This window comes from Pseudophryne corroboree, chromosome 8, assembly GCF_028390025.1.
Source record: "Pseudophryne corroboree isolate aPseCor3 chromosome 8, aPseCor3.hap2, whole genome shotgun sequence".
NCBI classification, from domain to species: Eukaryota; Metazoa; Chordata; class Amphibia; order Anura; family Myobatrachidae; genus Pseudophryne; species Pseudophryne corroboree.
This window is the reverse complement of record NC_086451.1, coordinates 437,852,317-437,867,460: the sequence shown is the minus strand read 5'-3', so window position 1 is coordinate 437,867,460 and position 15,144 is coordinate 437,852,317. Positions and strand designations below refer to the sequence as shown.

General features: G+C 45.5%; 1 long non-coding RNA gene across 1 annotated transcript; it reads left to right on the top strand.

The window, feature by feature from the left end:
* The first annotated feature begins 4,122 nt into the window (after positions 1-4,122).
* On the top strand, positions 4,123-14,860 carry LOC134947935 (uncharacterized). The gene is made up of 2 exons (XR_010182870.1): positions 4,123-4,198; positions 11,889-14,860. It is a non-coding gene; the product is annotated as an uncharacterized LOC134947935 (long non-coding RNA).
* The last annotated feature ends 284 nt before the right edge of the window (positions 14,861-15,144 follow it).

Below are 15,144 nucleotides of genomic sequence, written 5' to 3'. Positions count from 1 at the left end.
AGGGAAAAATGACCTAGATAATCAGTCACAGGTCATACAACAGAGTACTGTATAACACTAGGCTTGAAACCCCTTAGCACAGTGAGACAAGAACGGTCAGCAAATAGGTCAGAAGGTTATTTAAGAAGGGGGAAGGGCACCCTCACAATCTGTCACGTACTCATGCCAAGGCATTGACTTCACCATTGGAGAAGAGACAGAAGAAGAGTTAAGGCCCATACACACTTGACGATGCACACATCATTAACGACCGTCGTTAACGACTTCCCTTGAAATTCCCTTGAACAGCTGAGCAAACGTCATGAGCATACACACTACCAACGACCAAAGACCAACAACCAAAGACCAAAGACCATTCATCGTTGGAGCATCCAAGCTGAACAGTTTATTAAAATAATGAGCTGGGAACAGGGCTGGTGAACAGTGGCTTGGTCGTTGGTCGTTCACACCATACACATACAACGACGTCTCTGGTCGGTAACGACCATAGTGGAAATTGAGCATACATGCTTCACAGATAAGTGAGGGTCGTTAACGTCCCGCGGGGCTGCGCATCGGTGGTCGTCGGATGCATACACACTTGACGATATAATGAGCAACGTCGTTGATGAGGGCTGAAATGAACGACGTCGCTCATTTTATCGTCAAGTGTGTATGGGCCTTAAGGTTTAAATTCAGTCTCCATGGTAAAATGGAATTGTATCTTATTAATTACCAGAGTTAAGGGAGGCTGGGAAGATTGTTTCCAACTGTGGCCTACTGCACCCTGGCTGCTATACTGATATGACCTAACAAGTATCTTTGGTGAGGCAACACTTCAGCAGGAAAAACATGTCACCAGACCTAAGGCCGGGCATGGGGACAATGACAAGTTCAGCATCTTATTTATCAGCTGGAATATCTCGACCCAGAAACCGTGAAGAGAGGGACACGTCCAGAAAATATGGAAAATGTGCCCCACCTCTATACAGTATAGCCAACAATATTTAGAACAGGATTTCCAAAATGCATGTAACCTATCAGGCTTGAGATGCAATCTATGCAGAAGCTTAAAATGCATCTCCGTATGATTCAGACATCTCAACATGCTATAAGATGAGGTAAATATTCGTTCCCACTGAGTCTCAGACAGTGAGAGCCCCAGGTCTGTCTCCTATTTCAACTGTGCATTGGTTTTAGTAATGGGGATGAGACTTAAAAGAGTTTTATACCAAAAAGATTTATCTTTCTTCGAATTATACAAAGCTATACGTGTAATCACAGCCTAGGATACAGGACCCGGGGTCTCCAAAGGTCTGGGCAAACTTTGATACCAATGTTGGAACTGAAAATAGTGAAATAACTCTCTACTAGGAAGGTTATGAGACTGAAGTAGGTAAAATGGGAGAATAACATTACCATCTAAGAGATCGCCTAATCTACACAGACCGCAAGCATACCAAGCAGAGAGATTGAGGTCAGGGATTAGGGGTCTATTTACTAAGCCTTGGATGGAAATAAAGTGGACAGATATAAAGTACCAACAAATCAGCTCCTAACTGTCATGTCACCTCCTGGGTTTGAAAAATGACAGTTAGGAGTTGACTGGCTGGTACTTTATCTCCGTCCACTTTATCTCCATCCAAGGTTAATAAATAGACCCCAAACTGTGCTATAGCCCGCAATGACATAGCAGAATAGGGAAATAAGGAACCAAGTAAACTATTTACTAGTTTGCCCAAACCTGTAGAGACGTTTTCGTAGATGGGAGAAGGACCAATGGGGAAGGTCTTAAGCTCGGTGGCATTCTAAGAAGATCTTCCAATGGAAAATCGGAACTACCTGCTCAGTCAATGGACACCCAACGAGCTACCGAGGGCTCTCCCATCCAATACTTAAACTGGGCTAACACACAAACCTCCTGGTATAATACAAGGTTGGGCATAGCCAATCCTCCACATCTTCGAGGTAAAATCAGTCTCGCCCATTCTCTCAGGCAGGCCATAGTACTCACCTCCTGGTATCATTTGGAATGTCTTGCTTTAGGTTCCTCACCTTTTTAACCTCCTTTTCTGGGTTGTTACCCCCATATTGGCTTTTATAATATCTCACCTGTCCTTCCACTTAAAGGCCCTGAGATCTTTATTGACTGACTGATCTTTATGCCAATGATTTTCTATTTTAATTGTATTATTGGTGTTACCCTCACATTACCCACTGTATGTTCATTGTTTGCTTCTGATCAGTATCTTCATATCTCTGTATTGTAATACACAAGGTGGGAAGCTGCTCAATCAGATTGTAATGTCACTCAGGTGCTAAAAGGGGAGGGGTAATTCTGTGTAGGAAAAAAAACTGTGTTCCCTAATGCACACCGAGTGAATAATATTACTATATAATAATCAGATAATACGGAGATCTTAGTTGCGTATATCTGCAGATATAGGGTTAAGCCCCCAGGCCGATCGACAAGGCTTCTCCGTCACTGGGGGTCCCTAATACTAGGTATGGGCCTGGGGCGCAGGACCCCACAATGTCGGCACAGGTCGGCCACCCCAGGTCAGCACACAGGTGAAAATTAATAGGGGTTAATAAGAAGCACAGAAGTGCTATGTAAGTGGTGTGATTAAAATAATATATACAAAGTGATAGGAAAAATAATAAGTGTTAATAAAGTGTTAGGGTGTGCCGACCTTCAGCAGCCCACCCATACCGACACAGGGGCCACTGCACCCCACACCCACCCCATAAATAATTACATATATATATCTGGGTTAAATTCCCAGTGTAAGGCCACATGGTAATGGCACCTACAGCATCTGAGAGCCAGCTTACCTGGGGATACCCCTGACTTCCCCTATGGCACTACTAGAGTCAGCAATCCCTCCTAATGCTGACCCATTTGTGCCTCTCTATATACAATACACAAGGTGGGAAGCTGCTCAATCAGATTGTAATGTCACTCAGGTGCTAAAAGGGGAGGGGTAATTCTGTGTAGGAAAAAAAAACTGTGTTCCCTAATGCACACCGAGTGAATAATATTACTATATAATAATCAGATAATACGGAGATCTTAGTTGCGTATATCTGCAGATATAGGGTTAAGCCCCCAGGCCGATCGACAAGGCTTTTTCCTACACAGAATTACCCCTCCCCTTTTAGCACCTGAGTGACATTACAATCTGATTGAGCAGCTTCCCACCTTGTGTATTGTATATAGAGAGGCACAAATGGGTCAGCATCAGGAGGGATTGCTGACTCTAGTAGTGCCATAGGGGAAGTCAGGGGTATCCCCAGGTAAGCTGGCTCTCAGATGCTGTAGGTGCCATTACCATGTGGCCTTACACTGGGAATTTAACCCAGATATATATATGTAATTATTTATGGGGTGGGTGTGGGGTGCAGTGGCCCCTGAGTCGGTATGGGTGGGCTGCTGAAGGTCGGCACACCCTAACACTTTATTAACACTTATTATTTTTCCTATCACTTTGTATATATTATTTTAATCACACCACTTACATAGCACTTCTGTGCTTCTTATTAACCCCTATTAATTTTCACCTGTGTGCTGACCTGGGGTGGCCGACCTGTGCCGACATTGTGGGGTCCTGCGCCCCAGGCCCATACCTAGTATTAGGGACCCCCAGTGACGGAGAAGCCTTGTCGATCGGCCTGGGGGCTTAACCCTATATCTGCAGATATACGCAACTAAGATCTCCGTATTATTTGATTATTATATAGTAATATTATTCACTCGGTGTGCATTAGGGAACACAGTTTTTTTTCCTATCTCTGTATTGTGCAGTTGTCCAATAAATTGCTTTAAAAAAAAAAAATCAGTCTCGCCCGAGCTAGCCTTGGTGGCTAAGTATCGTAATAAAATAGTGTGCATTTATCAACATATTTTTTGGGAAATAAAAAGGGTATAGAGATACATGAGTTTAGGTAGGAAGGTCATTTTCGTAACAACAATTTTATTGGTAGGGGTCCCCACAAACCTTTACCCCGCCCTGCTCTGCCGGGTGATGTAAATACATGTGTTAGAGGATTGGCGTGACAGGGAAGACTGTGCAATTTCATATATTTTTAATTGACGTTGTTCTGTCTTCTGCAGGTAATTCCTTGGACTGCTATGCTTGTGTTGACAGAACCTGTATATTTGGTGTCACTACAAGATGCCCGTCAGGAAATCAATGTATGTCTGGTGACAGTGAGATTGGTGAGTTTGTCTGACCAAGGTCCTGTATAGTATTCCTGTCATATAGGAAGACTGACAAACAGGGGCGGATTGGGAACTAAAAGTGGCCCTGAAACAATTTCTAGAAGTGGCCCCATGTGGGCAACACCAAATCAATGATAGGCGGAGCCAACACCAAAGTAGGCGGGATCAGTACACAGGGCCATGAATATGGGTTGCGAGCAGTGCCATCATGAAAGGGCCCTGGGGACAGCACCATTAATGTGCCTTGGATGTACAGATGGAGCCATGCTCATTGAGCGTGGCTACATCGCAGGTGGGGGCGAGCGGTGTGCTCCGTTCGCTCCCGGCGGTCTGCCTCGCCGGGCGTGACTACGCACAGATGGAGCCATGATTAGCGTGGTTCCATGTGTACTTAGAATTTAAACTTTTTTTTCATGTGCCTCCAGACCGGCACTGCACTGTAAATGTACAGTATGTCTTATAACAATCTAAGTCCCTATGCAGGAAATTCAAATTCTGTCCTCATTTGTGATTTGCTGTAAGTAAACTAGGAGAATCCCTTTAAGTTTATACTAAAATACTCTTCCTCTGCACTGATGACCTGTAATTCACTGTGCTTTAATGAATAGTATATCCTGTCCTGTAACCTATATGGTGAAGTCTCAGGCTAAAAGTTTTCTTTGGCGCCGCACCCCACATAACTAAAATATTGAGAGGGCGCACCAAAGGTGCGCATCAAAAATATGGGGCCACAGAATAGTTGCAATTCACAATACACTGCACAATAGCATCCATTATTCACATTACACCGCCCAGCGGCATCCGTTACTCACATTACACCACCCAGCGGCATCCGTTACTCACATTACACCGCCCAGCGGCATCCGTTACTCACATTATACCGTCCAGCATCATCCGTTACTCACATTACACCGCCCACCGGCATCCGTTACTCACATTACACCGCCCAACGGCATCTATTATTCACATTACACCGCCCAGCGGCATCCATTATTCAAATTACACCGCCCAGCGTCATCCGTTACTCACATTACACCGCCCAGCGGTATCCGTTACTCACATTACACCATCCAGCGGCATCCATTACTCACATTACACCGCCCAGCGGCATCCGTTACTCACATTACACCGCCCAGCGGCATCAGTTATTCACATTACACCACCCAGCGGCATCCGTTACTCACATTACACCGCCCAGCGGCATTCGTTACTCACATTACACCGCCCAGCGGCATCCGTTACTCACATTACACCGCACAGCGGCATCCTTTATTCACATTACATCGCCCAGTGACATCCGTTACTCACATTACACCGCCCAGCGTCATCCGTTACTCACATTACACCGCCCAGCGTCATCCGTTACTCACATTACACCGCCCAGCGGCATCCGTTACTCACATTACACCGCCCAGCGGCATCCGTTACTCACATTACACCGCCCAGCAGCATCCGTTACTCACATTACACCGCCCAGCGGCATCCGTTACTCACATTACACCGCCCAGCGGCATCCGTTATTCACATTACACCGCCCAGCGTCATCCGTTACTCACATTACATCGCCCAGCGGCATCCGTTACTCACATTACATCGCACAGCAGCATCAGATTACAGCGCCCAGCGACGTCCGTTACTCACATTACACCCCACAGCGGCATCCGTTGTTCACATGACAGTGCACAGCAGTGTCACATTATTCACATTACAACGTCCAGGGGTGTCCATTACTCACATTACACTACCCAGCGGCGTCCGTTACTCACATTACACCACTGAGAGGGTCCATTGTGGAACAGTTCAAGTTACAGTAGTATTTATGTGCAGCACTGCTGAGGGAATGCAGAGAATGAAAATGTGATAATGAATGAGTTGGACTTGTAGAACTTAGTATATCAGTGCACCATGACAGACAGAAGACAAGTACTTTGTTTGCAGGCAGAGGCAGAGGTCAGAGAAAGTAGAGACGACTCATAATCCCCTCCCCTGCTGGATCCACCGCGGTTGCACAGCCTCTACCTCTGGGGTCCGCGCGATGACGTCAACAGCGTTTGGCATGCAGACCTCCTCTACCGGACAGCTAGGTAGGGTGGAAGCAGGACCTCTTTTCCTGTTAGCGGCCATCGGCCGCAGTGCACAAGGTGCCACAGATGACAGGCAGCCCCACACACCAATCCCCCCCTTTCCGATAGAGCTAATGGCCAATCCGGCCCTGCTGACAAATAGCGGGCTGATACATACAGTATTGGGCAGATTTAGAGGAGACCATTCCCTTTACTCCACACAAAAACAAATGTCATGAAATTTATCACACAGAACACAAGTAACTTGCATCAGAGTGTCCGTTTAATGTTATATTTCCTCCACTTGTGCTGGGAGCAGTGCGCCAGCTGTATTCACATGTAATCTCAGCACAGTATAGGCTTGGGGACATAAGAAAACATACACTCCTTTCAGGATGCGAATCTCTGCGTGCCCTATATACCTGGTGTAAGGCATTATTGAAAATGAAATCTGTATAACTCTGAAATCTATATATTAGATTTAAAGTTATATTTTAGGATAAGTACAATTCAAATTACATCCAAGAATGTACTGTAAGTATATAGGTGTATTTTTCTACATGTGGAAAAGTTTCCATTTTTATTTTTAACTTTAAATCATCAACTTCAAATGTTTTTGTTTTTATTACCTGCAAGCACCGTTCTTTATTTCTCATCCAGACTAAGAAATATCACATATCCAGCTGCCTTAAAGGAAGAAATGAAATATCTTTTTATTAAATCATATGTACAGTAGGGGTGTGCACCGGGCCATTGTTCGGGGTTTTGTGTTTTGCTTTGGGATCTCCTTCGTGTTTTGGATCTGGATTGGTTTTGCCAAAACCACCCTTGTGGGTTTTGGTTTTGGTTTGGATATGGATTTTTTGAAGAAAAAAAAAAAATCATCAAAACAGCTACAATACCAGAATTTGGGGTTGTTTTTGTTCCTACAGTAATACTAACCTCAATAACATTCATTTCCACTCATTTCCAGACTATTCTGAACACCTCACAACTCACAATATTGGTGGTCATTCCGAGTTGATCGCAGCTAGCAACTTTTAGCTGCTGCTGCGATCAACAGTCCACGCCTATGGGGGAGTGTATTTTAGCTTAGCAGGGCTGCGATCGCTTGTGCAGCCCTGCTAAGCTAAAAAAAATTCAAGCAGAAGAAGAGTAGCCCTATACCTACTTACTCTGTGCGATGGATCCAGCGATGATGGGCCTGGCTTGATGTCACTCCTCCGCCCTCCGTTGTCCTGGACACGCCTGCATTATACTCACCACTCCCCGAAAACGCTCTCCAACGGTCCGGATCCGCCCCTCCACACCTCTTTGCTGCGACCGCTCCCGTCAGAAACCGCAACGTAACCCGGCGACTCCTGTCGCCGGACAACGTCGCGCACGCACCCTGCGTCTGCCGCGCATGCGCATTCCGCACCCGTACGCACAGCAGCGAAAAACCGCTGCGTGCGAACAGGTCGGAATGACCCCCATTGTTTTTACCCAGTTTAGGCCAAAAAGTTGCACCGAGGTGACGGAGCAGCAGCAGCAGCTCTTGGATGTATATACTGGGAGGACAAAATATTTAAAAAAAAGAATGTATATAAAAAAAGATGCATTAGGCAAGGCTCAAGATTTCAGTTAACAAAAAGATGATTAAGGCAAAGAAGAATAAAAAAGACAATATTTTATATTTATTTTAATTTCAATTTATTTTAATTTAATTTATTTTACTTATTTAGAATCAAATTCTTTATTTCCTCCAAGATATCTTAGAAAAGTAGAAAGTTCACTATATGAGCATTGAGAGTTTATTTATATTCATTTAAATATTTCTAATTTATAATTATTATTAATAATATTAATTTGAATTAATGACAATGTGGTGATAAGAAGAGTTATGAAAATAGGACAATAAGTTATAATAAGAATATGAGCTACAGATACCACACCCAGAAATGGACGGCGCATGCCTAGATGTATTCTGGGAGGATACAGCATTAAAATCTAAAAAAAAAAGATGTCTTTTATTTTGGGTGGACTGACAGAACACAGACGGAGCAGCTGCAGTCCCTGGATGTATACTGGAATGACACAGCACAAAATATTAATTTAAATCAAAATATATATATTATTTTTTTATATCACACTCTGCGGTTACAGTGTTGCACAAATAAGTAAAAAATATGTAGAATTATTTTTTATATCACACACCGGTGGTTACAATGTCGCACAAATGAATTAGAAATATATTTTTACACCCAGTGGTTGACTACACCAATAAAATACTGCGGTCTGACCGGCAGTGTCACAGTACTTATGAAAATAAAATAAAAATTGTATAGTACACTGAGGTACAGCACAAACAAAAAATAGATATTTTTTTTAGAATTATAATTTTAGGCTTTTTGTTTTTAGCTTTTATTATTTTAGTTTTATACTGGGGCGGAGCCCCTGTATGGACGGAACAAAGCACCCCTTTCAAATACATAATAGAAAGATATTTTTGGCTTTGGATCACACACAGATATATAGCAGTAGTGTACGGCAGCCGCAGTACTAGTCGTCACTGAGTGACGCACCAAGGGCCTAATTCAGACCTGGTCGCACGCAGGCTATTTTTTGCACTGCTGCGACCAGGTAATCGCTGCCTACAAGGGAGGGGGTAAACGCTGTGCAGGGGTACGATCGGCTGTCCAGCGAGCTGCACAAACTTACTCAGCTGCTGCGATGATCCTTGCTGGAGCTGACGTCAGGAACCCTCACTTGAAACGGGCGGGCATGCCTGTGTTTTCCTGGACACTCCCAGGAAACGGTGAGTTGACACCCCCAGATAGCCACTTCCTGCTGCGAACGCTTTCTTCGTAATCTTCGTCGCTGCCCAGCGACAGCCGATGCCAGCGGCTGACGTGCCTGCGCATTGCAGACCTTACGCATGTGCAGTTCAGACCCGATCGCACGGCTGCGAAAAAAAGGCAGCGTGCGATCGGGTCTGAATCACCCCCCAATAGAAATATATTTTTTGCTTTTGAATCACACACAGATATATAGCAGTAGTGTATGGCAGTACTGGTAGTCGTCACTGAGTGACGCATCAATAGAAATATATTTTTTGCTCTGGATCACATACAGAGGATATATAGCAGTAGTGTACGGCAGCCGCTGTACTAGTAGTCACAGTGAGGCACCAATAGAAATATATTTTTTGCTTTGGATCACATACAGAGTATATTTAGCAGTATTGTATGGCAGTACAAAGCCCCTTAGACATAGAACAACACCTGGTCCTATACACAGCCACAGTATGCTATATGCAGTGCACTATCTGCTATGCAGAGCCCTAACACAGTGACAGTCACAGCACACCTACATAAGCAGCACCCCAGGTAACTCAACTCTCCCGCTGCAACCCCTCTGTTCTCTCCTGCCCCCTTCCCTAACCTGCCTATCCGATTACAGCACTAAATACAGCATAGAATATAGAAGGAACACGTCCTTACTATGCACTCTCTACAAGTCCGGAGTGAAGATAGCGCCGAAGACCGGAACTACATATAGAATCCAAAACCCGCGAGTTCCGATAGTGGGATGATGATGTTTTGCCTCGCTTTCGGATCCACGTTAGGTGTGAAAAACTGAGTCTGACTCGTATCCGGGCTCGAATCTCAAAGTTCTCAGAAAACCAAACCCGCTCATCCATAATTTATAGTAGAGATGAGCGGGTTCGGATTTAACGCCAGTTCGGTTTTATCCAGATTTTTCTTATTAGCTTTCCAAAACACATGACATTCGTGAGCCAATAAGATGCCATTTTGAGAACTGAGTAAATCTGAGTAAAACCGAGTAGAACCGAACCCGCTCATCTCTAATTTATAGTTATATATTTTATTTTTTTTACCAGATGATTATCTATTGTAAGTAACCAGGGTATTTCAGCAGTTTATACTGTATGTCTTTCAGCAATGTTATATTTGGGTTATCTCGCTGAACTTTGCTATACATATGGAAATTTCTGATGATGTCACTGTTGTGATGTCACATGATTTCCTTTTACTATTGCTGTGCACGGTATTCATTTGAGTTTTGTGTACTTTAATCTTGTGACCACAAACCATAAGCTGACCATTTCACTACAACCTGAAGGTGATATAGACAGCCGAGTGCTTTGTGCAGTGGTATTGAATGGACATAAATTTACATATTCTCAGCAGTCTGCTTGCTGCTCAACGTTAAGGTACTAAGGGGTCTATGTAATAAGCCTTGGATGGAGATAAAGTGGACGGAGTTTTTCGCGATTTTTCTCAGTGTTTTTTTACGGGGTATCCAATTAGATTTCCTGTAAAAAAAAATAGTTTTGTGTACGAAAACACATTGGTTCAGTGAAACCTGTGTGTCTTTGCCGCCGCAGACCCGAAAAGCCGGCGCTTATTGGGGATTTTGTTTTGAATGGGGGACGGGAAGCAGCCTGGCGGGGGGGGGGGGTGTTCGGGAGCCGGAGCTCAGCGACACCCATGACCCCCCCGCCTCATGACGCAGCACCGCCCCCATAACACTTGGCCCTGCCCCCCCCCCCCTTCTCTCACCCCCGGCGTGGGTATTGTGATGGGGGAGCTAGTGCAGTGCCGTGACGCACATCCCTCCCTATTCCCCCGCCTTGGGCGTTGGTCATGTGATGGGGAGCCGGAGCTGTGTGCTGGCTGGAGCTGCCAGGAGCCGGGGCCGGTGCTGCAGCAGGTCACGTCATCCCTGTGCTGGCCGGAGCTGCCAGGAGCCGGGGCCGGTGCTGTAGCAGGTAACGCCATCACCGATTAGCCACAGCTTGTGTCGCGGGTAATTGGATATCCTCCTTTTTCTTTTTCTCCATCCAAGGCTTAGTAAATAGACCCCCTAGGGGTCTATTCATGAAGCAGTGAAAAGTGTGAAGTGAGCCAGTGGAGAAGTTGCCCATGCCAACCAATCAGCTGCTATGTATAATTTTATAGAATGCACTTTATAAATGTTACCTCAACACTGATTGGTTGCCATGGGCAACTTCTCCACTGGCTCACTTCTCCACTCTTTTCACTGCTTCATGAATAGGCCCCTTATTCAAGATGATCATACAGTATTGTGTAAGGAGTAGACAGAGACTGTCATGTCTGAGAAAGCACACACAACTTGTTAAAGACTGTTCTTAAACCTGTAATCAGACCAAACATACCTTGGATGTTTGCTGGTTCTCCTGACGGAATACATATGAAATCCCAGCAGGGAAGTAGTGCATCAGCAATCTTATATAACCACCTGGATGATGGTGACGCCTAAGAACACCACTGTATTAGAGACTTGTACTTAAGGGGGGTACTCACGGAGCGATCGCTGCTTAAAATCTAAGCAATCTGACTAGATTGCTTAGATTTTAAGCATTATCGCTCCTTGTGTACCCCCTACAGCGATAGCGATGCGCAGCCCTGCGCATCGCTATCGCTGCTGCTAGGCCAATCTAGCAGGTCGCTCATTTCACCCTCTGGTTGAAAGGAGCGCCCCCCCCCCCCCCGTCTCCCCCTGCACGCTCAGCACACATCTCTCCCACATCTGCCTGTGAATACGGACCTTAACATATCAGCGTGTCACATAACAATGTATTCTTCTCTCTTGTGCAGGTAACATAAGATATCCATACAAAGGCTACGCACCCGCTGGTTCCTGTACCAGTGTTGGCTTTTCTTGGGATACCAATGTCTTTTCTTCGGGTATCTCTTCTTCCATTCGTAACCGTGTCTGCTGCACCACAAACCTCTGCAACTCTGCCACCACCAAAGCGATGTCCCTCGTCACGGCTGGCCTCTTGGTTCTGGTGTCTCTGTGCGTCTCCAAGTTTTAGTAGGATCCCGGGCACTTATCTCCATTCCAGTTACACAACGTAACCCCTTCCGGATTACCGTACATCAGCATCCTGTATTGTTGTAACCTGTAATCTTCCACACTGCCGTACTGTGGGTGCAATGGGGGTCATTCTCTGTCCGACGCATCCAGATGCTTCTTTGTGCTTTCTCTAATATTCACATGTGACAATCCGCCCTGGAGGTAAATTTACTAAGATGGGAGTTCTATTTAAGATGGGATGTTGTCCATAGCAATCAATCAGATTCCAGGTATTATCTTCTAGAAGGTGCTAGATAAATGAGAAGTAGAATCTGCTACGGGCAACATCCCATCTTAAATAGAACTCCCATCTTAGTAAATTTATCCCTGGTGTGTTAGAAGTCTGGGCAACTGAATGCGCTAAGCCTGTCCTACCCACTGTGTTAGCAAACACGCAGGCATCAGCATTAGTGGGTAACTCTGCACCAGCCCCGCGCTTGGTGTAAATTATCCGTCAGAAAAGTAGTCAGACTGCTACAAAGACGCAACAAAATGTTAGTACATCCCCAGAAGATGCCCATTACACTCCTGTGAGGTTTACCGTGCGCCCAGTTGCTGCGCAACACAGATACACGCGACTTCAGACGACTAATTTGCCGAATGCGCTTTGAAAAATCTCAGACAAATGGCAGGATGTACACAAAGAAAAATGCAGTAAAAACCCTGTTTTCAGGGGGTTTTAACCGCTACTAACACCCGTCCGCACGCTTATCGATGCGTCGGGTAACACCAGCTATTTATGGCGTTACCCTATAGAAGCCTATGGACTTCTTACCGCATCCTGCCACACCCTGCCCCCAGCGCCGCTTATACCGACCCCCCCATACCTGTGTGCAGGCAGCCTCCCATCGCAGTCCCGGATCCCAACCTCCTCCTCCCCCAGCAACACAGCCAGCGGTCCTTCCAGCTGCAGGGATGAGGAGGAGGAACCCAGGACTGGCTGCAGACGTCACCTCCCACCCAGCATACTCTCTCACCTGGCGGCGCAGGTAACACAAGGGCAGCTCTTGCCGCACTGTGATACTAATCACATATGTAAGTACATATTTGATTGTGATCGTCATCTTAGTACATCCCGGCCAAAGACACATGCGCAGTAGGGGGGAAATAATTGCATATTCCTTACATGAACTTTGTTGCGACCAACTCAGAATCAGCCCCAGTATATTATCACCTTTATTGTTTTGACTGTTCAGAGAATTCAATAACCCTGACTGTAAATTATTCTGCCTTTAATCATTGTAACAGACATAACTGTACGTCTGTGTAGTTAATAACCCGGTAGACACCATCCCAATGGTCAGTATGCCAATGGTAAGTACTGGGGTTAGGGTTAGGCTACGGCAGTGTCGGACTGGGACATGTAGGGCCCACCGGGGTAATGCAGTGGTAGCGGCCCATGTTTAGGGGTATGTCCAGTCTCCAGAAGGGGTGTGGCCAGCTGCCATATAGGTTTGGCTAACCATTAGAGAGTGCATGGTCTGGGCCCAATGATAAATATATATAGTAGTAAATAGTATATACTGCTAGTGCATGCATGATAATATACCAGATTAATAACAGCAATACCCTATACACAATACACCTAGTCCTGTGCAGTATAATGTGACATATGTATAATATATACTTCAAGTGCACAGTCTGCACCCTGATCCCTAGAGGAGGAGGTGGGGCTCCCTAGACATTGGGGCCCACTGGGGATTTCCCCCGCCCCCCTGCGATCAGATGATCAGATGCTGATTGGCTGTATATGCAGAGGTCCGCCTCAATAGAGTGTCTCTTTGTGACATGCAGGGGTCTACCTGGGAATAACCTGGGTCCAAGGTGCAGTGTGAAAGGTTATTAAAGGTTACACCCACACAGTGGCACCGAGAGAGGTTGGGGCGGGGGTACAAGTTACCTGGGCCCAGGTCTGGTGGTGGGGCCCAGTGGGGGCCCAGGTCCCCACCCCCCATCTTACCTGGAAGCAATAGCAGCAGCTTTTCTTCTCAGCCCAGCACATACTACTGTATGTTGGACTGCAGTGTGGCCAGGGAAATGCTTAAAAAACAAATTTTTCTGTATTTTTTTCTAAGGCTGCATGGCCACGCCTCCTGTGATTAGGCCGTGCCCCCTGAAAAGTACCTGGGCCCAGCCAGGCTCTCCACTGCCCTGGCTGGGAGGCATGCCATGCTCCTGTGAGAGGGTGCGTCTCATGTGCTATTCATGCCCCCAAAGAGGTGTGGCCATGCCCCCAGCATGCTGTGGTCACACCCCCCTCCAGGGTGGGAGAGGGGGCTCAGGAAGTTGTTGTACTGGGGCCCAGGATTTCTCTTGGCAACCCTGCACCCACATGCTCTTTGGAGCAGCGGATCAGAGCAGCCGGCAGGAGGTGTCTGTCACACAAGACTCCTCCCATGTTATTAGCATATTATCACACAGCTGCTGAGTACAAAGACGCAGCAGCTGTGATAATTACCCCATCTCCAAGTCCCATAGACTGCTACTGGGAAGGCAAATTAGGGAATTTAAAGTAATAGATAAAAGGATTTGTATCTCTGGCTCCTATTATTTGATAAATAGTAAAATAGTTGTTTTATGTGACGCTCTCTTCCAGCTTTCTCTTACACACAGTCTGTCCCTTAAGTGATTTGTATTCTGTACCAATAGAGTATATAGCCATTTGTACCAATTGTGATACAGTATACAATAAAATGTATCCAATATCTTATACCTGTGCGACTCTAATATCTTATACCTGTGCGACTCTAATATCTTATACCTGTGCGACTCTAATATCTTAGACCTGTGCGACTCTAATATCTTAGACCTGTGCGACTCTAATATCTTAGACCTGTGCGACTCTAATATCTTATACCTGTGCGACTCTAATATCTTATACCTGTGCGACTCTAATATCTTATACCTGTGCGACTCCAATATCTTATACCTGTGCGACTCTAATATCTTATACCTGTGCGACTCTAATATCTTATACCTGTGCGACTCTAATAT